The sequence below is a fragment of the Tachyglossus aculeatus genome, chromosome 4 (assembly GCF_015852505.1).
Source record: "Tachyglossus aculeatus isolate mTacAcu1 chromosome 4, mTacAcu1.pri, whole genome shotgun sequence".
NCBI lineage: Eukaryota > Metazoa > Chordata > Mammalia > Monotremata > Tachyglossidae > Tachyglossus > Tachyglossus aculeatus.
The window spans coordinates 12,507,354-12,535,090 of NC_052069.1; the positions used below are offsets into that span (position 1 = coordinate 12,507,354).

General features: G+C 45.5%; 1 protein-coding gene across 2 annotated transcripts in view; it reads right to left on the bottom strand.

Annotated features, from left to right (window-relative positions):
- Positions 1-27,737, bottom strand: part of SLC2A9 (solute carrier family 2 member 9) — a 352,960-nt gene that overhangs the window by 248,248 nt on the left and 76,975 nt on the right. For both annotated transcript variants that reach the window (XM_038745103.1, XM_038745104.1), the window contains one exon: positions 12,035-12,130. The gene's annotated coding sequence lies outside the window, so the exon portion shown is untranslated. The remainder of the gene's footprint in view (positions 1-12,034; positions 12,131-27,737) is intronic.

The following is a 27,737-nucleotide window of genomic DNA, read 5'->3' on the forward strand; positions in this document are numbered from 1 at the left end:
TCCACAGGAGGAGACTTTAAATGAATTCTGTCTGCAGGAAGTTGTAGAGTGTGAGGATACTGATCCAAGTGCCATGGGTATATACGTGGTATCAGTGATGCACCAGGCCTTCTTGTGTCTGGCTAGATAATAATAATAATAATGGCATTTATTAAGCACTTACTATGTGCCAAGCACTGTTCTAAGCACTGGGGTGGATACAAGGTAATGAGGTTGTCCCACGTGGGGCTCACAGTCTTAATCCCCATTTTACAGATGAGGTAACTGAGGCTCAGAGAAGTTAAATGACTTACCCAAGGTCACACAGCAGACATGTGGTGGAGCCGGGATTCGAACCCATGAGATGGGGAGAAGCATTGCTGAAGGGCAGGCAGGAAAGGAACTGACACATGCCAATTAATAATAATAATGGTATTTGTTAAGCATTTACTATGTGCAAAGCACTGTTCCAAGTGCTGGGGGGATACAAGGTGATCAGGCTGTCCCACATGGGGCTCACAATCTTAATCCCCATTCTACAGCTGAGGGAACTGAGGCAGGGAGAAGTCAAGTGACTTACCTAAAGTCTTGAAACATCAACCTATAATCACCATCATCATAAATAATAATGACCATAATTGTGGTATTTGTTAAGTACTTACTATATGCCGGGGACTTTACGGAGCACTGGAGTAAGTTCAGGTTAATCAAGGTAGACCTAATCCCCGTCCCACTCAGGGCTCACAGTCTAAGGAGGAGGGAGGGCAGGTAATGAATCCCCACTTTTCAGATGAGGAAAATGAGGGACAGAGAATTTGAGTGACTTGCCCAAGGTCACACAGCAGGGAAGTGAAAGAACTGGGATTAGAACCCAGAGAAGCAGCATGGCATAGGAGGCCTTCTCAGACTGAGCCCCCTCCTTCCTCTCCCCCTCCCCATCCCCCCTGCCTTACCTCCTTCCCCTCCCCACAGCACCTGTATATACGTATATATGTTTGTACTGATTTATTACTCTATTTATTTATTTATTTTATTTGTACATATTTATTCTATTTATTTTGTTAATATGTTTTGTTTTGTTGTCTGTCTCCCCCTTCTAGACTGTGAGCCCACTGTTGGGTAGGGATCGTCTCCATATGCTGCCAACTTGGACTTCCTAAGTGCTTAGTACAGTGCTCTGCACACAGTAAGCACTCAATAAATACGATTGAATGAATGACTGAGTCATCATCATCATCATCAATGATGGTGATGAGTCAGAAGGTCAGGGGTTCCAATCCCACCTCCACCACCTGTCTGCTGCATGACCTTGGGCAAGTCACTTCACTTCTCTGGATCTCAGTTACCTCATCTGTCAAATGGGGATTGAGATTGTCCATTTGCTTTATATCCACCCCAGCACTCAGTGCAATGCTTGCACATAGTAAGCAGCATGGCTCAGTGGAAAGAGCACGGGCTTTGAAGTCAGAGGTCATGGGTTCGAGTCCCGACTCTGCCACATATCTGCTGTGTGACCTTGGGCAAGTCACTTAACTTCTCTGAGCCTCAGTTACCTCATCTGTAAAATGGGGATTAAGACTGTGAGCCCCATGTGGGACAACTTGATCACCTTGTATCCTCCCAGAGCTTAGAACAGTGCTTGGAACACTTCACTTCTCTGGGCCTCAGTTGTCTCATCGGTGAATTGGGATGGTGAGTTCCATGTGGGACATGTATATATGTGTACATATGTATATATACCTGTATATATGTTTGTACATATTTATTACTCTATTTATTTTACTTGTACATATTTACTATTCTATTTATTTTATTTTGTTAATATATTTTGTTTTATTGTCTGTCTCCCCCTTCCAGACTGTGAGCCCGCCGTTGGGTAGGGACCGTCTCTATACGTTGCCAACTTGTACTTCCCAAGCGCTTAGTACAGTGCTCTGCACATAGTAAGCGCTCAATAAATACGATTGAATAAATGAATGAATAATAATAATAATAATAATAATGATGGCATTTGTTAAGCGCTTACTATAGTATAATGCCATTATTATTAACAAATATCACAGTTATTATCTCCTGTGGGTTGCCCAAGTTCCCCCACTCTTCCCAGCAGGCCATGCTACTTCTCTAAATTGTGATTCACCCACTTGCAATGGAAGACAAAGTGCCTCCCTGAGATTGGACAGGCACCAAAGTTTATTCATTCAGAGGGATTGACAGGCTCCGCAGAGGGAATACAAGGACAGTGAAGAAACAAACAGGCATGGAAGAGAGGGCAGAGGCACCAGGGCCAGGGAAGAACAAGAGAAGGTAAGGGGACCATCACCTTCCAGGAAGCCGTTAGCTTTGCCCTTGGCGCAGGTGTCTTAGGCAAGAGCGTTGGACATTCCAAACATCCAAAGAGTCTTGTTGAAGGTTGGCCAGGGAATTGAGAGAAGGAAATGAGAAAGCTTAATTCCCGAATGCCAAGGGGCTGACCAATAACCCTTTTGTCCCACACTGAGGGGTGGCCTGGGTGAAGCCAAGTCCCTAAGGTATTTTGGAACCGGGGATGCACATAGTAAGCACTCAATAAATACGATTGATGATGATCTCTGGATGCTGAGCAGTGAGGCGGCTTCTTCGTCTGCCTCTGGAGAACTGACTCCCACTGAGCAAGCTCAAGGCCCCAAACTAAGCTGCAGGGAAGGTAAGCCGGGAAGTGGATTTCGATGATTCAACTAATTTAGAGGTTCCCGGCGTACTACTTAGTTCGTGGTTTTACATCTCTATCGGAATTTGTGTCGTTCTTTTCAATTATAGCTCTGACTAAAGTATTTATTGGGCACAGCTATGTGTAATCAAGAGTTTTAGAGTTATTTAAGGCACTAAGGAAGAGTTCCCTTTCGGATTCCGGCCAGATTCCGCATCTTTTTTATGCCTTTGGAATGTTTGGTTTCGGGAAAGGCAGCCAAGGCTTCTCCTTGTAGATATTTGAGCAAGGTGCCTCTTGTCTAACAGCCTGAGCTAGAGGCCTTAGAGAAGCAATGGGGCCTTGTGGAGAGAGCACTGGATGAGGAGTTGGAGGACCTGGGTTCTAATTCCGGCTCTGCCATATGCCTGCTATGTGACTTTGGGCAAATCAGGGAAGTCGGGAAAGCAGCATGGCCAAATGGCTAGAGCATGGGGCCGGGAGTCAGAAGGACCTGGGTTCAAATCTCGGCTCTAACACTTGTCTGCAGTGTGACTTAGGGCAAGCCATTTACTACTCTGTGCCTCAGTTTCCTCAACTGCAAAGTGGGGATTCAATACCTCTTCTCCCTCCTATGTAGTCTGTGAACCCCATGTGGGACAAGGACTGTATTCTGCCTGATGAACGTGCATCTACCCCAGCACTTAGAATGGTGCTTGACACATAGTATGTGCTAAACAAATATCATCTTTAAAAAAAGTCACAATTTCTTTGGACTTTGGTTTCCTCAACTATAAAATAGGGATTAAATACTTATTCTCTATTTCATAGATGAGGAAACTGAGACCCAGAGAAGTTGTGACTTTTTTATCGGTATTTGCTAAATTATAGTAATAATAATAATAATGGCATTTATTAAGCACTTACTATGTGCAAAGCACTGTTCTAAGCACTGGGGAGGTTACAAGGTGATCAGGTTGTCCCATGGGGGGCTCACAGTCTTAATCCCCATTTTACAGATGAGGTGACTGAGGCCAGATAAATGAAGTGACTTGCCCAAAGTCACACAGCTGACAATTGGTGGAGCTGGGGTTTGAACCCATGACCTCTGACTCCTGTTGACTCTTTCAACTGAGCCATGCTGCTTTTCTAATATAATATAATATAATATAATAGTATAATCTATAATATAATATTATAATCTAAATTGTAATAATACAATATATAATATAATAATATAATCTATAATATAATAATATAATCTATAATATAATAATATAGTCTATAATGTAATAATAATAATGCTAGTCCAGTGTGGGATAAGATTGTGTCTGATCTGATCATGCATCCTAGCACTTAGTGTAGTACTTGGCACATAATAAGCAGTGAACAGTGCTCTGCATACAGTAAGCACTCAATAAATATGACTGACTGACTGAAAGAATGAATGAATGAGCAAACATCACAATTAGTTGCTGAGTGGAAGCTGGCCAGAGGTAGATCTGTTCATTCATTCAATCGTATTTATTGAGCACTTACTGTGTGCAGAGCACTGTACTAAGCACTTGGGAAGTACAAGTTGGCAACATCTGTGAAGAAGGTCATCCCACTGAAGGTTTGGGCCTCCTCGGGTAGTCCTGAATGTAATAATGATAATAATAACAACAATAATGATAATAATTATTGTGGTATTTGTTAAGTGCTTACTATGTTCCAGGCACTGTTCTAAGTGCTGGGGTACATACAATCAGTTTGGACACAGTCCATGTCCCACATGGGGCTCACAGCCTTAATCCTCATTTTACAGATGAGTTGACCGAGGCCCAGAGAAGTGAAATGACTTGCCCAAGGTCACACAGCAGACAAGTGGCGGAGCTGGGACTAGAACCCAGAAGCTTCTGATGCTCAGGCCCGTGTTTCTACTAGGGCCATGCTGCTTCTCCACTGCCCCCAGTCCCCTTGATCCACTTCCCCCATGACCCCCAAGCTCAAAATGAAAAGCTGACATCCAAGTGTTTCAGAAAGAGTACAGACCAGACTGGAGGAGAGGCTAGATGGGGAAGAGGAGCTGTCCATATACAATAATAATAATAATAATAATAATAATAATAATAATAATAATAATAATAATGGCATTTATTAAGCACTTACTATATGCAAAGCACTGCTCTAAGCACTGGGGAGGATACAAGGTAATCAAGTTGTCCCACGTGGAGCTCACAGACTTAGTCCCCATTTTCCAGATGAGGTAACTGAGGCCCAGAGAAGTGAAGTGACTGGCCCAAAGTCACACAGCTGACAAGTGATGGAGCCGGGATTTGAACCCATGACCTCTGACTCCAAAGCCCGGGCTCTTTCCACTGAGCCATACTGAAGCAGCATGACCTAGAGGATGGAGCACAGGCCTGGGAGTCAAATGGTCCTGGGCTCTAATCCGGGATCCACCACTTGTCTGCTGTGTGGTCTTAGGCAAGTTCCTTCACTTCTCTGGGCCTCAGTTACCTCATTTGTGAAATGGGGATTACGATTGTGAACCCCATGAGAGATAGGGACTGTGTCCAACCCGATTTGTTGCTTGTATCCATCCCAGTGCTTAGTACAGTGCTTGACAAATTGTAAGTGCTTAACAAGAAAGAAAGGAAGAAAGAAAGAAAGAAAGAAAGAAAGAAAGAAAGAAAGAGAAAGAAAGAGAGAAAGAAAGAGAGAAAGGAAGGAAGGAAGGGAGGAAGAGAGGGAGGGAGGGAGGAAGGAAGGAAGGAAGGAAGGAAGGAAGGAAGGAAGGAAGGAAGGAAGGGAGGGAGGGAGGGAGGGAGAGAGAAAGAAAGAAAGAAAGAAAGAAAGAAAGAAAGAAAGAAAGAAAGAAAGAAAGAAAGAAAGGTATGTGTTAAGCACTTACTATGTGCCAACCATTGTTCTAAACGCTGAGGTAGATACAAGATCATCAGATTGTACTACATGGGGCTCACAGTCTTAATCCCCATTCTACAGATGAGGTAACTGAGGCAGAGGGCAGTTAAGCAGATTGCCCAAGGTCACACAGCAGCCAAGTGCTGGAGCAGGGATTAGAACCCACATCCTGTGACTCCCAAACCCGTACTCTTTCCACAAGGCCACACTGCTTCCCATATTAATGGTATTAACAAATACCATTATCATTATTATTGATAATCGGTAAGTCTCCAGCCCAATCAATCAATGGCATTTACTGAGTGTTTCCTCTGTGCAGAGCACTGTTCTAAGCATTTAGTATATGATCCCTGCTCTCGAGGAGCTTACAGACTAGCGGAGCAATTCCACTACTGTGCAGTTTCACAGAGGGGAATAATAATCATGGTATTTGTTAAGCTCTTATTACGTGCCAAACACTGTTCTAAGTGCTGGGGTAGATACAGGATAATCAGGTTGTCCCACATGGGGCTCACCGTTTTAATCCCCATTTTACAAATGAGGTAACTGAGACACAGAGAAGTTAAGTGACTTGCCCAGGGTCACACAGCAGACAAGCTACACTCTTTGCTAGCTGCGGCCAACCTCTCAACCCTACTGTGGAGGTCACCAAGGCCAACTTATTGACATCCTGTCTCCCCTCCCCACTGAAGTGATCTGGGGGTAAGAGGGGTCTGTATGTAACTGTTCTGGAGGCTAGGCATTGAGGTGGAGGGGGTCTTAAGGGCCGATACTGGGGGACTCAAATTGTAGGTGTAAGGAAGAGAGGGAGTAGCAGGAGAATGGGTTGGGGATGACAATTCCTGTAAAAAAGCAGGAATACCAGGAGTCACACGAGAGTACTCTGTCAAGCGCTCAGTACTGTGTCCTGCACATCGTAAGAGATCGGTAAATACGACTGAAAAGGAGCAGGGAAGGTACAAGGGACAATAAGGCTACAACAGTGTACAGATTCACTCATTCATTCATTTGTATGTATTTGTATTTATCGAGTGCTTACTGTATGCAGTGCACTGTACTAAGTGCTTGGGAAGTACAAGTCAGCAACATATAGAGACGGTCCCTACTCAACAACAAACTCACAGTCTAGAAGGGGCAGACAACAAAAAAAAAACAACTAGACAGGTATCAATACCATCAGAATAAATAGAATTGTAGCTATATACAAATCATTAAAAATAGAGTAATAAATATGTAGAAATATAAACAAGTGCTGTGGGGAGGGAAAATCTCCAGTGGTTGCCTATCAACCTTCGAATCAAGCAAAAACTCCTCACTCTCATCTTCAAGGCTCTCCATCACCTCACCCCTCCTACCTGTATATATGTATATATGTTTGTAAGTATTTATTACTCTATTTATTTATTTTATTTGTACATATCTATTCTATTTATTTTATTTTGTTAATATGTTTTGTTTTGTTCTCTGTCTCCCCCTTCTAGACTGTGAGCCCATTGTTGGGTAGGGACCATCTCTATATGTTGCCAACTTGTACTTCCCAAGCGCTTAGTACAGTGCTCTGCACACAGTAAGCGCTCAATAAATACGATTAAATGAATGAATGAATGAATGAATGAATGAAAGGGGGTAGGGCAGAGGGAGGGAGGTGATGGGGAGGGGAAGAGGAGCAGAGGGAAAAAGGGAGGCTCACTCTGGGAAGGCCTTCTGGAGGAGGAAGGCTCTCAGCAGGGCTTTCAAGGGAGGAAGAGAAGGAAAGCTATGAAATGTTGGCTACATTAAAGGGGCCAGGAAAAATTCCCCCAGTGATGTGCCCAGGAAGGACTCACAAGCAGACCTGACTAATAATAAGAATAATGATGGTATTTGTTAAGCGCTTACTGTGTACTAAACATTGTTCTAAGCACTGGGGGAGACACAAGGTTATTATGTTGTCCCATGTGGGGTTCACAGTCTTAATCTCCATTTTACAGGTGAGGTAACTGAGGCACAGAAAAGTTAAGTGACTTGCCCCAGGTCACACAGCTGACAAGTGGCAGAGCCAGGATTAGAACCTATGACCTTTGACCCCCCAAGCCCAGGCGCTTGCCACTGAGCCACGCTGCTTCTATGTGCTGACTATGACCTTTTGGCAAGACCTGCCCAGATTTCCCAGAAGGGGATGCCCTGAAATATGCAGGCACCTCGGCAACTCCTCCGACCACCCAGGTGGCCCTCAGAGGGGAGGGTGTCCACTTTCAAGGCAGGATGACGGGAGGAATGAGGAATGTTGAAGGGTAGAAAAGGAGTGTCCAGGAGACAATGCATTGCACTCTCCCAAGTGCTTAGTACAGTGCTCTGCACAAAGTAAGCACTCAGTAAGTATGACTGACTGAGAATAGTCTTGGCTCTGCGGGCTGGAGTCCACTGGTCTGAACACCAGGGTAAAGGCAAGTCAGAAAACTGCGCTGTTGTGGCCTTCTCACCGCATCGTCACGTTCTTGGATTGGTTCAATCTCTCATCCTACCCCGACTGGATTTACTGCTTTGGCATCCTTTCTAATCTCCCATTCTCCTGTCTCTCCCCACTTCAGTCTATTCACACTGCTGCCCAGATTATCTTTGTGCAGAAACGCTCTGAGCATGTCACTCCCCTTCTCAAAAATCTCCAGTGGTTTCCGTCAACTTTCGAATCAAGCAAAAACTCCTCACTCTCGGCTTCAAGGCTGTCCATCACCTCGCCCCTCCTACCTCACCTCCCTTCTCTCCTTCTCCTTCACCAGCCCAGCCCGCACCCTCCACTCCTCTGCCGCTGTTAATCTCCTCACTGTGCCTTGTTCTCACCTGTCCTGCCGCCGTCGACCCCTGGCCCACATCCTACCTCTCCCTGGAATGCCCTCCCTCCACACATCCGCCAAACTAGTTCTCTTCCTCCCTTCAAAGCCCTACTGAGAGCTCACCTCCTCCAGGAGGCCTTCCCAGACTGAGCCCTCTTTTTCCTCTCCTCCTCCCCATCCCCCCCACCCTACCTCCTTCCCCTCCCCACAGCACCTGTATATATGTTTGTACGTATTTATTACTCTATTTATTTTACTTGTACATATTTATTCTTGTTTATATGAATAAATATATTCATATTTATTGTTAATATGTTTTTTTTGTTGTCTGTCTCCCCCTTCTAAGACTGTGAGCCCGCTGTTGGGTAGGGACCATCTCTATATGTTGCCAACTTGTACTTCCCAAGCACTTAGTACAGTGCTCTGCACACAGTAAGCGCTCAATAAATACGATTGAATGAATGAATGAATGAATGAATGAATGAACATGGGTTCTTTGCCTTTTTTGAGGTGGCAAGAGGGGTGTTCTCTTACAGAAACCCGTCTGCCTTGCTGACAGGAGGCTGTTATCGACAACAGTAAGCACTTTTCTGATCTCAATGGGAGACTCAGGGGCCATGCTTTTAAAGCAAACTATCAATAGCAAACACAGAGTACAAAGCTCTCCACCTCATGGTTGCTGATGCTGATGGTAATTGATGTCATTTCTCTCCTCTGGCCAATACCTTTGAGAGGCCTTCACAGACTAAGCCTTCATTTCCTCTTCTCCTACTCCCATCTGCGTGGATTTGCATTTGGATTTACACCCTTTATTCACCTGTCCCTCACCCCTACAATACTTATGTAAATCTTCGTAATTTATGCAATTATATTAATGTCGGTCTCCCCCCAGACTGTAAGCTCTTTATGGACATGGAATGTGTCTACCAACTCTGTTATATAGTTCTCTACCAAGGGATTAGCACAGTGCTCCACACACAGTAAGCACTCAATAAATTGATTGATTGCTCTGCACACATTAAGTATTCAATAAACATGACTGATTGATTGATTGGAAGTTCCCTGAGGGCAGGGAATGTGTCACCTCTTTATCCTTTACTTCATAAGCACCCAATCAATCAATCAATCGTATTTATTGAGCGCTTACTGTGTGCAGAGCACTGTACTAAGCGCTTGGAAAGTACAAGTTGGCAACATATAGAGACAGTCCCTACCCAACAGTGGGCTCACAGTCTAAAAGTGGGCACTCAATAAAAGCTACTACTATTACTTCTACTACCACCACTACTACCATCACCACTACACTCAGAGCACTATGAAAAGTATTTGCAGAAAGTTATAGAGGAGAAACACAATGTCATCTTTAGCTTCGAGGAGCTGACACTAATTAAGACATGACAAAGACAAGATCAACCAAGAAACATAGGCACGAAGGACAGGACCAGACCCAAAAAACTGATAAACAAGACACATAACAAGAGATGGAAACATTTATTCATTCAGTCGTATTTATTGAGCACTTATTCTGGGCAGAACACTGTACTAAGCGCCTGGGAAGTACAAGTCAACAACATATAGAGACAGACCCTACCTAACAACGGGCTCACAGTCTAGAAGGGGGAGACAGACAACAAAACAAAACATGTAGACAGGTGTAAAAATCGTCAGAACAAATAGAATTAAATGATCTGTGTCCAATCTGATGAGCTGGTATCTACCCCAGTACTTAGTATAGTACCAGGCACATAGTAAGTGCTTAACAAAAACCATTAAAAAAAAGAAAAAAGAAGGGTGGGGTGGATGGGATCCAGAAAGGACACCCTGGGTGAAAGTTACATTTCCTCATGATCTAAATGCTTAGCAGTTTGACCTGAAAACCAAAGGGGCAAGGACTGCCCCTGGGCACTTCCTTGAAGCAATCCTGGAGAAGTGCTGCTTGTGGATAGCTTGGAATTTATTCTGGGATTCTTTTCATTTTTCCCTAAGTGTGTGTGTGGTGGTGGGGGGGGGGGGGGGAGCATTTCATTAAATCGAGGAGTCCTTTTTTGTGAATATACTGTGAAAATAGAAACACCAGAAAGATCCGGTCAGTCTTGATAACGGGTGATGAGGTCCCAAAGCGAAACTTGTGTTCTCCTAATGCGTTTCATTGTTTTTTCCGCTTCCTGAAATGCTTTCCTCAGCTTTCTGAAGTCTTGGAGGCATCCAAGAAAAATCAGATTGGAAGGTCCAGGAGGAGAGACAGAGCCACTGTGCAGGCAACAAGTTTCTTTTGATCATTTTTAAATGACCCTTGAAGGTAGTTTACAGAGTATCTGGGTCTGCAGATCTCAATCTCTGTCAGTCAGTCAGCCAATCGTGTTTACTGAGCACTTACTGTGTGAAGAAAACTGTACTAAGTGCTTGGGAGAGTACTACATAACAATATAACATACACATTCCCAGCCCTCAGTGAGCTTACAGTCTAGAAGGGGAGAAAGACATTAATATAAATAAAATAAATTACAGATATGTACAAAAGTGCTGTGGGGCTGGGGACAGAGGGGATGAAGGGATCAAGTCAGGGCAACGCAAAAGGGAGTGGGAGAAGAGGAAAGGAGGGCTTAGTGGAGGAAGGCCCCTTGAAGGAGATGGGCCTTCAATAAGGCTTTAAGGAGGGGAGGGTCATTGTCTGTCAGATATGAGGAGGGAGGGCATTCCAGGCCAGAGGCAGAACGTGGTTGAGAGGTCGGCTGTGAGTTGGATGAGATCGAGGTGCAGTGAGAAGGTTGCATTAGAGGAGCAAAGTTGGTGGGCTGGGTTGGAGTAGGAGAGTAATGAGGGGATGTAGGAATGGGCTAGGTGATTGATTGAATGCTTTAATTTTCTCTTTGGCAGAATGGCAAAGTTGGAAGGCACTAGCTTCTCTTGACTACATATTGGGGGGAAGCTACCCTGAGACCACCTTCCGCACCATGCTCACTTCCACCAATGATTTTGCATGAAGGGGAGAATCATTTTTGTCCACATCCTGGCTGTCTGGCCATTTGACAGTCGGGAAAAATTGTGGTCCCCTAGACCCAGCTGTCCATCAACAGGAAATGATGATTTTACAGCCTCGAGTCAGGAACTCCCCAAAATGTCCGCTCCACTCAGCCGGGCATTTATCACCCACTGGCACAGAGGGCAGACTTAGTTCCCAAAATGCAGATTCTCACTGGGACAGCTGTTGATTTTGAAGTCCCACCCTGGCACAGACAGGGGCTTATTACATGCAAATTCCTTCATCAGTTTCCCCCACCCCTGGGGATGAGGATTCTGGTTCTCAGCATCATTTGCTGAAAGTCTCAGGGTGACTGAGAGCCTGAGAGAACCAGGTTTTCAGATTCCGGTTTCCTGTCCTAAACCTCATTACTCCTACTGAAAAAGGTTTCCCATCATTTTACAATCTTGAATTTAGAAGATTGATATCAATGCTGCAGAGTTGGGAACTGGAAATGTAAGGCAGAATTCCCAAACAGGGTTGAATTTCATTTACTGCCTCTGGAAATCATCACTAGAGTTCACTCTACTTGGAAATGCAGAGTAATCATGTGGAGGGAAAAAAACATCCACAGATCACTTATCATTAAGAAAGTGGTCATGAAAAACTCCAGAAAAGAAGAGGAAATCCATGGATGTTACTTACGGCTTGTTCTGGCTCTTCCCCTTGGGTCCAAGTATAAAGAACAATTAGGGTAAATCCCAGATATTAAGCAGCTGCTGGTCTAATCATGGGTTAACCCTGGAAACAGAGAAAGAAGAGAAAATTAATTATTGAACAGGCCCTCTGATAGGGGCTTCCGATAAGTGATAAATGATTAACAGCCAATTAGCAGTAGGCAGGTGATAATCTTGTTGACACAGCAGTCCCGGTTAATTGCACCTGAACCTCGGACTGTAGACCCTCTCCTTGCCCTAGGACAAAAATCAGAGGACAAAGGTGTAGAACACCTGTAGATACCTCAAGAGGATGGAAGACGGAAAAATGGACCGTTCCCTATAGGAACATGACATCCTTCAAGGGCTTTTTACCCTGAAGCATTGTGTACAATGAACAACAAAACTGCTAAGGAAGGTACCATTAATCCATCTATCAGTGGTATTTACTGAATGCTTACTTAGTGCGGAATACTGTGCTAAGTGCTTGGGAGAAGACAAAACAACAGAGTTGGTAGACATATTCCCTACCCTTATGGTTTACAGAGAGCGAGGCACATTAATAAAAATAAATAATTTATAGATATGTACACAAGTGCTGTGGGGTTGAGGGTGGGGTGAAATTCAGATGCCCAATGGGCAGAGAAGGAGCATGGCATAGTGGATAGAGCCCAGGCCTAGGAATCAGGAGGACCTGGGCTTTAATCCCAGCTCCACCACTTGTTTGCTGTGTGACCTTGGCCAAGTCACTTCCCTTTTTGGGCCTCATTTACCTCATCTGTAAAATGGGGATTGAGTCTATGAGCGCCACGTGGGATATGTAATGTGTCATCCTACTCGATTTCCTTGTATCCACCCCACCCCAGTGCTTAGACTGGTGCCCGACACATAGCTAGCTCTTAATACCATCATTATAGTAATAATAATTATTATTATTATTAGAGATTCATAGGATCCGTATTAGAGGAGTGAAGTGTGCAGACTGGTTTGTAAGTGGGAGGTGAGTGAGGAAAGGCAGGAGGAAGAGAGATGATTGAGTGTCTCATAGCCAATGATAAAGAGTTGGTCTCTGATGTAGAGATGGATGGGCAACCATTGGATGGTCTGAACGAGTTGGGATTAGAACCCAGGTCATTCTGACTCCCAATCCTCGGCTCTTTCCAGGGATCCACTCGGCTTCTCCAGGTTCTGGTCTGCTCTTCTGTAGAGCTTCATCACATGCTAATTTGGGCTTTGCTGAGGGCTTCTCCCACTTCCCCAGGCTCACTGGGAAAGGGGGAGGACTAAGCTTTCATCTCATTCCCTGTGTTGCTTTTGCACCATCCCACCTCCCTAATCCCTCTCTTTCCCTTCCTTTGAAGTCCAAATCATCTGCCTTTACCACTCACTCCAATTTCTATCACCTCCCAGGCCCCACTTCCAATTTGGGAACCACTTTGATCCTTTACTCAGACGTGGCTCAGTGAAAAGAGCACGGGTTTTGGAGTCAGAAGTCATGGGTTCAAATCCCGGCTCCGCCAATTGTCAGCTGTGTGACTTTGGGCAAGTCACTTAACTTCTCTATGCCTCAGTTACACCATCTGTAAAATGGGGATTAAGACTGTGAGTCCCCCATGGGACAACCTGATCACCTTGTAACCTCCCCAGTGCCTAGAACAGTGCTTTGCACATAGTAAGCGCTTAATAAAAACCATCATTATTATTATTATCATTATCCTATTCTCCATCCCGACATTGATCCTTTGGGATTTCCATATCCATGTGGATGTCCCCAATGATCCATCTACTGTCCACCTCCTCTACTCCAATGAGCTCCTGCTCCACCCCTCCTCAAACGCTCACCAATTTAGGCATACACTTGATTTTATAATCTCCAGTGACTGCTCAATCTCTTCCCTCACCAATTCTGAAATTCCTCTACCAGACCACAACCTCCTCACCTGCTCTCTTTCCCATCCACCCACCACCCACAAATCTTTCCTTTCCCCCCCACAGAGAAATCTGGTCTTTTGACCCCCTCCAACATTCTACAGTCATCCTTCTCCATTTGGTCTCCAGACCCAAATGACCTTCTCCTGATACACAAATCAACGTCCTCATTCATTCAATCATATTTACTAAGGGCTTACTATGTACAAAGCACTGGATTAAGTGCTTGGGAAAAATACAATAGAGCAATAAAGAGAGACAATCCCTGCCCACAATGAGCTCACTGTCTAGAGGGTGGGAGACTGACATCAATACAAGTAAACAGTCATCAATATAAATAAATAAAATGAAAGATGTATAAATTCATTCCTTCAGTTGTATTTACTGAGCACTCTTACTGTGTGCAGAGCACTGTACTAAGCGCTTGGGAAGTACAAGTCGGTAACATGTAGAGACGGTCCCTACCCAACAACGGGCTCACATAAGTGCTGTGGGGCAGGGAGAGGGGGGAAGAGCACATGGAGCAAGTCAGGGCAATGCGGAAGAGAGTGGGAGATGAGGAAAAGTGGGACTTAGTCTGGGAAGGCCTCTTGGAGGAGATGTGCCTTCAGTAAGGCTTTGAAGGGAGGGGAGAGGAATTATCTGGCGGATTTGACGAGGGAGGGCATTCCAGGCCAGAGGTAGGACGTGGGCCAGGGGTTGGCAGCGAAAGCCCTCAATACCACCCTCTCCACTGGACTGAATCCCCTTGCTCCCCAGTCCCTCCACCGGTCTCGTACCGTTTCATAAATTCATCGTATTTATTGAGCACTTACTGCATGCAGAGCACTGTACTAAGCGTTTGGGAAGTACAAGTTGGCAACAAATAGAGACGGTCCCTACCCAACAGCGGGCTCACAGTCTAGAAGGGGGAGACAGACAACAAAACAAAAAAAAAAGTACCAGTTACTCACAACCCTGGATCACCTCCACAGTAAACTTCCTCCTCTCATTCATTCATACATTCATTCAATCATATTTATTGAGTGTTTATTGTATGCAGAGCACTGTACTAAGCGCTTGGGACCATTCTTCTCCAAAGTCCTTGAACGAGTCATCTACACCCACTGTCTCAAATTTCTCTCCTCCAATTCTCTCCTGGACCCCTTCCAATGTGGCTTCCATCCCCTTCATTCCACAGAAACCACCCTGTCAAAGGTCACCAATAAGCTCCTTCTTGCCAAATCCAACAGCTTCTACTCCATCCTGAACTTCCTTGACCTCTCAGCCACCTTTGACAGTCTAGACCACTCCTTTCTCCTGGAAACATTATCCAAGCTTGGCTTCACTGACTTTGTCCTCTCCTAGTTCTCTTCTTATCTCTCTGCCATTCATTCTCAGTCTCCTTCATGGGTTCCTCCTCTGCCTCCCACCCCCTAACTTTAGGGATCCCTCATGGTTCATTTCCGGGTCCCCTTCTATTCTCCATCTACACTCGGTCCCTCGGAGAACTCATTCGCTCCGATGGCTTTAACTACCATCTCTATGCAGATGATCCGCAAATCTGCATCTCCTCCCCTGATTTCTCTCCCTCTCTCCAGACTCACATCTCCTCCTGCCTTCCAAACAACTCTATTTGTATTTCCTCCTGTCACCTCAAACTTAACATGTCCAAAACATAGTTCCTTATCTTCCAACCCAAACCCTGTCTTCTCCAGGACTTTTCCATTACTGTAAAGGGCACCATCACCTTACCATCTCACCCTTAATTTTGGCTCCTTTCATTCATTCATTCATTCATTCATTCAATCATATTTATTGAGCACTTGCTGTGTGCAGATCATTGTAGTAAGCGCTTGGGAAGTACAAGTTGGCAACATAGAGAGACAGTCCCTACCCAACAACGGGATCACAGTCTAGAAAAGGGGGACAGACAACAAAACAAAACATGTGGACAGGTGTCAAGTCATCAGAATAAATAGAAATAAAGCTAGATGCACATCATTAACAAAATAAATAGAATAGTAAATCTGTACAAGTAAAATGAATAGAGTAATAAATCTGTACAAACCTATATACAGGTGCAGTGGGGAGGGGAAGGAGGTAGGGCGGGGGGGATGGGGAGGAGGAGAGGAAAAAGGGGGCTCAGTCTGGGGGCTCCTCTTGACTACTTGACTCCTCTCTCTCATTCACTACCCAAACTCAATCTGTCACCAAATCCTGTGGGTCCCACCTTCACAACATCACTAAAACCTGCCCTTTCCTCTCCAAACTGCTACCAAGTTAATACGATCACTCATCCTATCCCACGTAGATTACTGCATCAGCCTCCTTGCTGACCTTCCAACTTCCTGCCTTTCCCCACTCCAATCCATACCTCACTCCACTGCCCAATTCATCTTTCTACAAAAACATTCAGGACATGTCACCCCTCTCCTCAAAAATCTCCAGTGTTGCCCCTCCATGTCAATCAAAAACTCCTCACCATTGGCTTTGAAGCACTCCATCACCTTGTCCTCTCCTACCTCACCTCGCTTCTCTCCTTCTGCAACCCAGTCCACATACTTCGCCTCTCTGGTGCTAACTTTCTCACTGTGCCTCCATCTCATCCGTCTCGCTGCCAACCCCTGGCCCACATCTTGCCTCTAGCCTGGAATGCCCTCCGTGGCTCAGTAGAAAAAGCACGGGCTTGGGAGACAGAAGTCACGGGTCCGAATCCCGGCTCCGCCACTTGTCAGCTGTGTGACCTTGGGCAAGTCACTTAACTTCTCTGTGCCTCAGTTACCTCATCTATAAAATGGGGATTAAGACTGTGAGCCCCACGTGGGACAATCTGATCACCTTGTATTTTCCCCAGCACTTGGAACAGTGCTTCGCACATAGTAAGAACTTAACAAATACCATAAAAAAAAAATCCGACAATGACTCTCCCTCTACTTCAAAGCCTTACTGAAGGCACATCTCCTCCAAGAGGCCTTCCCAGACTAAGCCTCACTTTTCCTCATCTCCCATTCCCTTCTGTGCCACCCTGTCTTGCTCCCTTTGCTGTTCCCCACCCTTCCCAGGCCCATAGCACTTATGTATAAATCAATAATTTTACTTATTTGTACTGATGCCCTTTTCCCCCCTTATAGACTGTGAGCTCGTTGTGGGCAGGGATTGTCACTGTTTATTGTTGTATTGTACTTTCCCAAGCACTAAGTACAGTGCTCCTCACACAGTAGGTGCTTAATAAATATGACTGACTGAATGAATATAATACAACAACAAACAGACATAGTCCCCGCCTACAATGAGCTAATAGTCTAGAGGGAGGAGACAGAAATTAATACAAATAAATAAATTTCAGATATGTACATAAGTGCTGTGGGCCTGTGATGGCTTTAAAGCTTCAGTCAGTTTCCTCCATCCTACCTCACCTCACTACCCTCCTACTACGGTCTAGTCTGCACACTTCCCTCCTCTACTACCAGTTTACTCAATCAAGCAATTGTATTTATTGAGCGCTTACTGTGTGCAGAGCACTGTACTACGCGCTTGGGAAGTACAAGTCGGCAACACATAGAGACAGTCCCTACTCAACAGCGGGCTCACAGTCTAGAAGTCTCAATGTGTCCTGATCTCTTCTATCTCACTGCTGACCCCTTTTCCACATCCTTCCCCTAGCCCAGAACTCCCTCCCCCTCCACATATGCGCTCAGTACAGTGCTCTGCACACAGGAAGTGCTCAATAAATACGATTGAATAAATAGGCCAGACCACCACGCTTCCCACCTTCAAAGCACTATTAAAGTCACATCTCTTCCTAGAGGCCTTCCCTGATTAATTCTCCCTTTATTCACTCTCCCTTCTGTGTTGTCTACACATGTAATGTACATATCTTTAAATAATATCTTATAAATGATCTATTTATGTTAACATCTGTCTCCCCCGCTAGACTGTAAATTCATTAAGGGGAGGGAACAGATCTGCTAATTCTGTTGTATTGTAGTTCATTCATTCATTCATTCAATCGTATTTATTGAGCGCTTATTGTGTGCAGAGCACTGTATTAAGCGCTTGGGAAGTACAAGTTGGCAACATATAGAGACGGTCCCTACTCAACAGCGGGCTCACAGTCTAGAAGGGGGAACTTAATACAGTGCTCTGCTCATAGTAAGCACTCATTAAAAACCACTGATTGATTGACTGATTGATTGGCTTCTGGGCCTCATTCATTCATTCAATTGTATTTATTGAGCACTTACTGTGTGTACAGCACTATACTAAGTGCTTGGAAAGTACAATTTGGCAACAGATAGAGATAATCCCTACCCAATAATGGACTCACAGTCTAGAAGGAGGGAGACAGACAACAAAACAAATCGAGTAGATAGGCATCAATAGCATCAAAATAAATAAATAGAATATGGCCTAGTGGCAAGAGCACGGGCTTGGGTGTCAGAGGTCATGGGTTATAATCCTGCCTCCCCCACTTGTCTGCTGTGTGACCTTGGGCAAGTCACTTAACTTTCCTGTGCCTCAGTTACCTCATCTGTAAAATGAGGATTGAGACTGTGAGCCCCACGTGGGACAACCTGATCACCTTGTACCTATCAATCAATCAATCAATCAATCGTATTTATTGAGCGCTTACTATGTGCAGAGCACTGTACTAAGCGCTTGGGAAGTACAAATTGGCATCACATAGAGACAGTCCCTACCCAACAGTGGGCTCACAGTCTAAAAGGGGGAGACAGAGAACAGAACCAAACATACCAACAAAATAAAATAAGTAGGATAGAAATGTACAAGTAAAATAAATAAATAAATAAATAAATAGAGTAATAAATATGTACAACCATATATACATATATACAGGTGCTGTGGGGAAGGGAAGGAGGTAAGACGGGGGGGATGGAGGGGGGGGACGAGGGGGAGAGGAAAGAAGGGGCTCAGTCTGGGAAGGCCTCCTGGAGGAGGTGAGCTCTCAGCAGGGCCTTGAAGGGAGGAAGAGAGCTAGCTTGGCGGATGGGCAGAGGGAGGGCATTCCAGGCCCGGGGTATGACGTGGGCCGGGGGTCGATGGCGGGACAGGTGAGAGCGAGGTACAGTGAGGAGATTAGTGGTGGAGGAGCGGAGGGTGCGGGCTGGGCAGTAGAAGGAGAGAAGGGAGGTGAGGTAGGAGGGGGCGAGGTGATGGACAGCCTTGAAGCCCAGGGTGAGGAGTTTCTGCCTGATGCGCAGATTGATCGGTAGCCATTGGAGGTTTTTGAGGAGGGGAGTAATATGTCCAGAGCGTTTCTGGACAAAGATAATCCGGGCAGCAGCATGAAGTATGGATTGAAGTGGAGAGAGACACGAGGATGGGAGATCAGAGAGAAGGCTAGTGCAGTAGTCCAGATGGGATAGGATGAGAGCTTGAATGAGCAGGGTAGCAGTTTGGATGGAGAGGAAAGGGCGGATCTTGGCAATGTTGCGGAGCTGAGACCGGCAGGTTTTGGTGACGGCTTGGATGTGAGGGGTGAATGAGAGAGCAGAGTCGAGGATGACACCAAGTTTGCGGGCTTGTGAGACGGGAAGGATGGTAGTGCCGTCAACAGAGATGGGAAAGTCAGGGAGTGGACAAGGTTTGGGAGGGAAGACAAGGAGCTCAGTCTTCGATATGTTGAGCTTTAGGTGGTGGGCGGACATCCAGATGGAGATGTCCTGAAGGCAGGAGGAGATGCGAGCCTGGAGGGAGGGGGAGAGAGCAGGGGCAGAGATGTAGATCTGGGTGTCATCAGCGTAGAGATGATAGTTGAAGCCGTGGGAGCCAATGAGGTCACCAAGGGAGTGAGTGTATATTGAGAACAGAAGGGGACCAAGCACTGAACCTTGGGGAACCCCCACAGTAAGAGGATGGGAGGGGGAGGAGGAGCCTGCAAAAGAGACTGAGAAAGAACGACCGGAGAGATAAGAGGAGAACCAGGAGAGGACGGAGTCTGTGAAGCCAAGGTCAGATAACGTGTGGAGGAGAAGGGGGTGGTCCACAGTGTCAAAGGCAGCTGAGAGGTCGAGGAGGATTAGGACAGAGTAGGAGCCGTTGGATTTGGCAAGCAGGAGGTCATTGGTGACCTTTGAGAGCGCAGTTTCCGTGGAATGAAGGGGACGGAAGCCAGACTGGAGGGGGTCGAGGAGAGAGTTGGTGTTGAGGAATTCTAGGCAGCGCGTGTAGACAACTCGTTCAAGGAGTTTGGAAAGGAATGGTAGGAGGGATATGGGATGATAACTAGAAGGTGAGGTGGGGTCAAGAGAGGGTTTTTTTAGGATGGGAGAGACATGGGCATGTTTGAAGGCAGAGGGGAAGGAACCAGTGGAGAGTGAGCGGTTGAAGATGGAAGTTAAGGAGGGGAGAAGGGATGGAGCGAGAGATTTCATAAGATGAGAGGGAATGGGGTCAGAAGCACAGGTGGCCGGAGTAGCACTTGAGAGGAGGGAGGAGAGTTCCTCTGAGGATACCGCTGGGAAGGATGGGAGAGTAGCAGAGAGTGTTGAGAGCCGGGGGGTTGGAGAAAGGGGGGAAGAGACTTTGGGGAGGTCGGACCTGATGGATTTAATTATCCCACTGCTTAGAATAGTACCTGGCACATAGTAAGCACTTAACAAATACCATTATTATCATTAATACATCATTAATAAAATAAGTAGAATAATAAATATGTACAAATATACCCAAGTGCTGTGGGGTGGGGGGGGGTAGAGCAGAGGGAGGGAGTAGGGGTGACGGGGAGGGGAGGAGGAGCAGAGGAAAAGGGGGGGCTCCATCTGGGAAGGCTTCCTTCCTGAAAGGTGAGTTCTCAGTAGGGCTTTGAAGGGGGGAAGTGAGCTAATTTGGCAGATGTGAGGAGGGAGGGCATTCCAGGCCAGAGGTGGGCCGCAGGCCAGGGGTCGATGAGGGGACAGGTGAGAACAAGGCCCAGTGAGGAGGTTAGCGGCGGCAGAGGAGCAGAGTGTGCGGGCTGGGCTGGAGAAGGAGGGAAGGGAGGTGAGGTAGGAGGTGGAGAGGTGATGGAGAGCTTTGAAGCCAATAGTAAGGAGTTTTTGCTTGATACAAGTGTTGATAGGCAACCACTGGAGATTTTGAGGAGGTGGGGGCGACATGCCCAGAGCATTTCTGTAGAAAGATAATCCGGGCAGCACAGTGAAGTATAGACTGAAGAGGAGAGAGACAGGAGGTTGGGAGATCAGAAAGGAGGCTGATGCAGTAATCCAGTCGGAACAGGATGAGTGATTGTAATAACAGGCAAACAGGCAACTCCTTCCTCTCCCCCTCTTCCCCCTCTCCATCCCCCCATCCTACCTCCTTCCCTTCCCCACAGCACCTGTATATATGTATATATTGTTGTACATATTTATTACTCTATTTATTTATTTATTTATTTATTTTACTTGTATATATCTATCCTATTTATTTTATTTTGTTGGTATGTTTGGTTTTGTTCTCTGTCTCCCCCTTTTAGACTGTGAGCCCACTGTTGGGTAGGGACTGTCTCTATGTGTTGCCAATTTGTACTTCCCAAGCGCTTAGTACAGTGCTCTGCACGTAGTAAGCGCTCAATAAATACGATTGATGATGATGATGAACTCAGGCGAGCAGTCGTTCCCTGGGACAAAGGACAAACTGCTTTTACAAACACCACACACACACACACACACACACACACACACACAATGCACCTCTGGATTGACAATTGCTTGAAGGAAACCAAGGTTGTACACCAATCTATACCCATCCAAGAAACCATAAGAAACCAAAAATTTTCTTAGTAACTGGGATTTAATGCAGTTCCCAAATTCTGCTCGGTAGACAGTAATACACACCAAAGATACCTACAGCGAAACTAAAAGATAAAAGATAGAAGTGAAAAAAGATAGCATGGCTTTTTTTGAGTTTGACAGAATTTGGGGAGCAGCTGCTGAAACTAAAGAGATGTTGTAGTGTTCACCATCTCTATGGCTGCAAGACTCTTGAACCTAGAGAAGCAGTGTGGCTCAATAGAAAGAACACGGGCTTGGGAGTCAGAGATCATAGGTTCAAATCCCGGCTCCGCTAATTGTCAGCTGTGTGACTTTGGGCAAGTGACTTAACTTCTCTGGGCCTCAGTTACCTCAGCTGTAAAATGGGGATTAAGACTGTTAGCCCCATGTGGGACAATCTGATCCCCGTACATCCTCCCCAGCGCTTAGAACAGTGCTTTGCACATAGTAAGCACTTAACAAATGCCATCATCATTATTATTATTATTATTACTCCCAACTGACAAGAAGCAGCACAGCCTAATGGAAAGATCACGGGCTTGGGAGGGAGATGACTTGGGTTCTACTCCCAGCTCCATCACTGGCTGTCTGTGAGACCACAAACAAGTCTCTGAATTCTCAGTGCTTCAGTTTCCTCATCTGTAAAATGGGGATAAAATACCTGTTCTTTCTCCTTCTTAGACTGTAAGCGCCACTGTGGGGACAGGGATGGTGTCCAATCTGCTTTTGGGTACCTACCTCAGGTCTTAGTACACTGCTAGACACACTGCTAGAGACACATGGAGTAAGCACTTTACAAATCCCACCGTTATTTCATTATTTGGACACTTCCAGCTGTCTGAACACTTTCACCTGTATCACACTTGGAATATTCTCAATCAGCATCAAAGAAGAGGGCAAGATCCCCCAGGAAGGGCCCGAAAGAGCAATCAGCCCTCTGACCCGGAAGCAATGCCCATGGCAACAGTTGGGCTGGGTGGGATCCCGGAGAATGATAATAACAATAATAATACTAATAACTGTGGCATTTGCTAAGCATTTACTATGTGCCAGTCACTGTACTAACTGCTGGAGTAGTTACAAGCAAATTGGGTTGGACACAGTCTCTGTCCCAAGTGGGATTCATTCATTCATTCAATTGTATTTATTGAGCACTTACTGTGTGCAGAGCACTGTACTAGGCGCTTGGGAAGTACAAGTCAGCAACATATAGAGATGGCCCCTATCCAACAACGGGCTCACAGTCTAGAAGGGGGAGACAGACAACAAAACAGGTAGACAGGTGTCAAAACCGTCAGAACAAATAGAATTACAGCTATATGCACATCATTAACAAAATTAATAGAGTAATGGGATCACAATCTTAATCTCCATTTTACAGATGAGGGAACCGAGGCACAGGGAAGTGAAATGACTTGCCCAAGATCACACAGCACGTGAATGGGAGAGCTGGGCAAGCGGTCAATAAATACCATTGATCGATTCAGTCACTCAGTTCAGTTAAAGATTGAATAGAGGTAACACCTAAAAAGTGTGTCTTTGAAAATAGTGGGTCAGGACATTGGAGATTTAATATTTCCGTTGGGCAGGCTCTCAGCACACGCTCACTAGTGGGTGAGCTATGTAGCAGCGTGGCTCATTGGAAAGAGCTCGGGCTCGGGAGTCAGAGGTCATGGGTTCTAATCCCAGCTCTGACACTTGTCAGCTGTGTGACCTTGGGCAAGTCGCTTCACTTCTCTGTGCCTCAGTTCCCTCAGCTGTAGAATGGGGATGAAGACTGTGAGCCCCATGTGGGACAATTGGATGAGCTTGTATCTCCCCCAGCGCTTACAGCAGTGCTTGGCACATAGTAAGTGCTTAACAAAAACCAATATTACTATTATTATTATCGCTGGCACTGTCCTCATCATTGTCTTCATCATCAGGATTACCTGAGGGCCCGTTGTGGGCAGGGTACGTCAATAGGACAGTAGCATGGAAGTAGTTAGACCTGGATCCATTGGGGCATGTACATATTTATTACTCTATTTTATTTGTACATATTTATTACTCTATTTATTTTAGTAACGATGTCTTTATAGCTATAATTCCATGTATTCTGATGGTCTTGACATCTGTCTACTTGTTTTATTTTGATGTCTGTCTCCCCCTTCTAGACTGCGAGCCCGTTGTTGTGTAGGGATTGTCTCTATCTGTTACCGAATTGTACTTTCCAAGTGCTTAGTACAGTGCTCTGCACACAGTAAGCGCTCAATAAATACGATTGAATGATTGAATGAACCCAGGCCCAGGCTCTTTCCACTAGGCCTCAGGGGAAAGGCGAAGAACTAGTCAGCTACTCCTAGCTGGGGTGGGGTACAAAATAGTGGCTAGAGCACAGGCCTGGGACTCAGAAGGTCAAGGGCTCTAATGCCAGTTCCGCCACTTGTCTGCTGTGTGACCTTGGGCAAGTCACTTCACTTCTCTCTGCCTCAGTTCCCTCATCCGTAAAATGGAGATTGAGACTGTGAGCCCCACATGGGACAGGGGCTGTGTCCAGCCTAATTTGCTTGTATCCACCCCAGTGGATAGTGTGGTGCCAGGCACAGAGTAAGGCCTTAACAAATACCACGTTTATTATTATTATTAGTTAGTATTATATATTTATATATAATAATTCATGCATTCACTCAATCGTATTTATTGAGCACTTACTGTGCACAGAGCACTGTACTAATCAATCAATCATATTTATTGAGCACTTACTGTGTGCAGAGCACTGTACTAAGCACTGGGAAAGTACAAATCAGCAACATATATTCAACAGACAACCGCTTTACCTCCCATCAAAGCCTTATTGAAGGCACATCTCCTCCAAGAGGCCTTCCCAGACTAGGCCCTCATTTCCTCTTCTCCCACTAAGCACTTGGGAAATACAAGTTGGCAACATATAGAGACGGTCCGTACCGTCTGTAACAACAGGCTCACAGTCTAGAAGGGGGAGACAGGTAGCAAAACAAAACATGTGGACAGGTGTCAATAATAATATAATTATATAATTACTTATATATTATCCTATAATTAGTATAATTATATAATTAGTAATCTTATTGCAAGCCAGCTGGAAGGGCAGCATGAACACTTTAAAGACACAGTGAAGTGGAGTTTGGGATTAGCAGGGGCCAGAGCAGAGGGCAGCTAGGATGACCCGGAAGCAAACAGACCAACCTGTTGGGCAGCACTTGGGAGCCAGCGGGGGCCAGTCTTGAAAACAGCTCATTATGGGTAGGGAATGTTTCACAGGGAATGCGTCTGTTATGCTCTCCCAAGCGCTTAGTACAGTGCTCTGCACACAGTAAATGCTCAATAAATATGATTGACAGAGTGACATCAAGGATAGCCCCCTCCTTCCTCTCCCCATCCCACCCGCCTTACCTCCTTCCCCTCCCCACAGCACCTGTATATATGTATATATGTTTGTATGTATTTATTACTCTATTTATTTATTTCACTTGTATTTATTTTATTTTGTTAATATGTTTTGTTTTGTTATCTGTCTCCCCCTTCTAGACTGTGAGCCCACCGTTGGGTACGGACCGTCTCTATATGTTGCCAACTTGTACTTCCCAAGCGCTTAGTACAGTGCTCTGCACACAGTAAGCACTCAATAAATACAATTGACTGAATGAATGAATGAATGAATAGGAACTTTCTGCCCTCCTGTGGAAGAATGCCTCGAATAAACGCAGGCTCTTTCATCCTACCCGCTTGCCTTGAAGGGATTTCACCATCAGGAGCCTTAACCAGGAAAACAAAAACGAGCTCTGAAGAGAGGACCAGTATTCTAGACTGTGAGCCCACTGTTGGGTAGGGACTGTCTCTATACGTTGCCAACTTGTACTTCCCAAGCGCTTAGTACAGTGCTCTGCACACAGTAAGTGCTCAATAAATACGATTGATTGATTGATTCCAGAGAAACAGTGACATTGCTAGAGGAAAAAGACTTAGGTACTGAATTCAGGCCAGGGGAGAGATCCAAGTACCACTTCCCGAGGATCAATCAAACAATCAACTGATATTCACTGAACATTTACAATGTGCACTGTAATAAACGCTGGAGCCTGGACAACAGAGCTAGTGGTAAACACACTTCCTGCCCTGAAGAAGCTTAGTGGATCATGGTAGTCAGTTTCCAATTGGTCTCGCCAATGTGAACGGAAACACAAACACGTGATCTATAACGGCAGCCTGGCCTAGTTGCAAGAGCATTAAATTGGGAAACAGAGGACATGGCTGTAACTTTGGTGCTGGGTGTTCTTTTCAAAAGACAGGAGGACTGTGATAGTGAAGAAAATAAAGGATGGGATAGTAATAATACTAATAGTATTTGTTAAGCACCTACCATGTGCCAGGCACTGTACTAAGCACTGGGGTGAATATTCATTCATTTATTCATTCAATTGTATTTTTAAGGACTTCCTATGTGCACAGCACTGTACTAAGTGCTTGGGAAAGTACAATTCAGCAATAAGCAGTGACAATCCCTGCCCACAATGAGCTCACAGTTGGGGGCTGGTGGCAGGGAGAGACAGATATCAATATAAAAAAATCAGACCTCAGTACAAAAATAAAATTATGGATAGACAGATGAGTGCTACAAGGCTGGGAGGTGGGGAAGAGCAAGGGGAGCAAGTCAGGGCAACTCATAAGGGAGTGGAAGATAAGGAAATGTGGGGCTTAGTCTGGGAAGACCTCTTGGAGGAGTTGGGCCTTCAATAAGGCTTTGAACCGGGGGAGAGTCACTGTTTGGCAGATTTGAGGAGGGAGGGCATTCCAGGCCAGAGGCAGGATGTGGGCCAGGGGTTGGTGGGGAAACAGACTATTCATTCATTCATTCAATTGTATTTATTGAGCGCTTACTGTGTGCCTAGCACTATACTAAGTGCTTGAGAAGTACAAGTTAGCAACATATAGAGACGGTACCTACCCAACAGTGGGCTCACAGTCTAGAAAGGGGACGAAGCACAGTGAGGTTAGCACCAGAGCAGTGAAGTGTGGGGGCTGGGTTGTAGAAGGAGAGAAGCGAGGTGAGGTAGGAGAGGGCAAGGTGATGGAGAGCTTATAAGCCAACAGTGAGGGGTTTTTGTTTGATACGGAGGTGGATAGGCAACCACTGGAGATTTTTGAGGAGGGGGGTGACATGTCCTGAACATTTCTGTAGAAAGATGATCTGGGCAGCGGAATGACATGTGGACTGGAGTGGGGAGAGGCAGGAGGTGGGAGGTCAGCAAGAAAGCTGATAACAGTAATCTAGGCAGGAGAGGATGAATCATTGTATTAACATGGTAGTAGTTTGGATGGGGAGGAAAGGGCAGATTTTAGAGATGTTGTGAAGGTGGGACCAACGGGATTTAGTGACGGATTGAATACGTGGGTTGAAGGAGAGAGAGGAGTCAATGATAATGCCAAGATTATGGATTTGTGAGATGGGAAGGACGGTGGTGCCGACTACAGGGAGGGGACAGGGTACAAGCAAATTGGATTGAACACAGTTTCTGTTCTACATGGGGCTCACTGAGGCCTGGAGAAGTGAAGTGACTTGCCGAGGTTACAGCTGGTATTAGAACCAGGTCCTTCTGAGGCCCAGGCCTGTGCTCTATGCATCAGGGCAAGCTTAGATGGCTGCAGAGGGCAGGGGAGGACCAGGAACCAGAAGGGAGGCTGGAAGGGCAGGGCTGAACATTCAAACACTCTTGGAGAGAAAACAGATTAGGGGCCAAGGTTCTGAGGATTGATCACTGATTGGCACCAGGGTGCAGAGAGGTGGCACAGAAGTACAGGGGGGAATAGAGGGATGCAAAACGGTAAACAGTAGATCACAGATCACAAGAAGTGGACAGACCTTGGGCCAACTAACACTTGTCTGAAAGTTCTCTGAGCTAGTCAGACCCTAAATGCGCTCCTACACTCCCCCCAACTCACAAAGGATCATTGCTGATGGGATCAGAAAAATTTGAAATATCAATT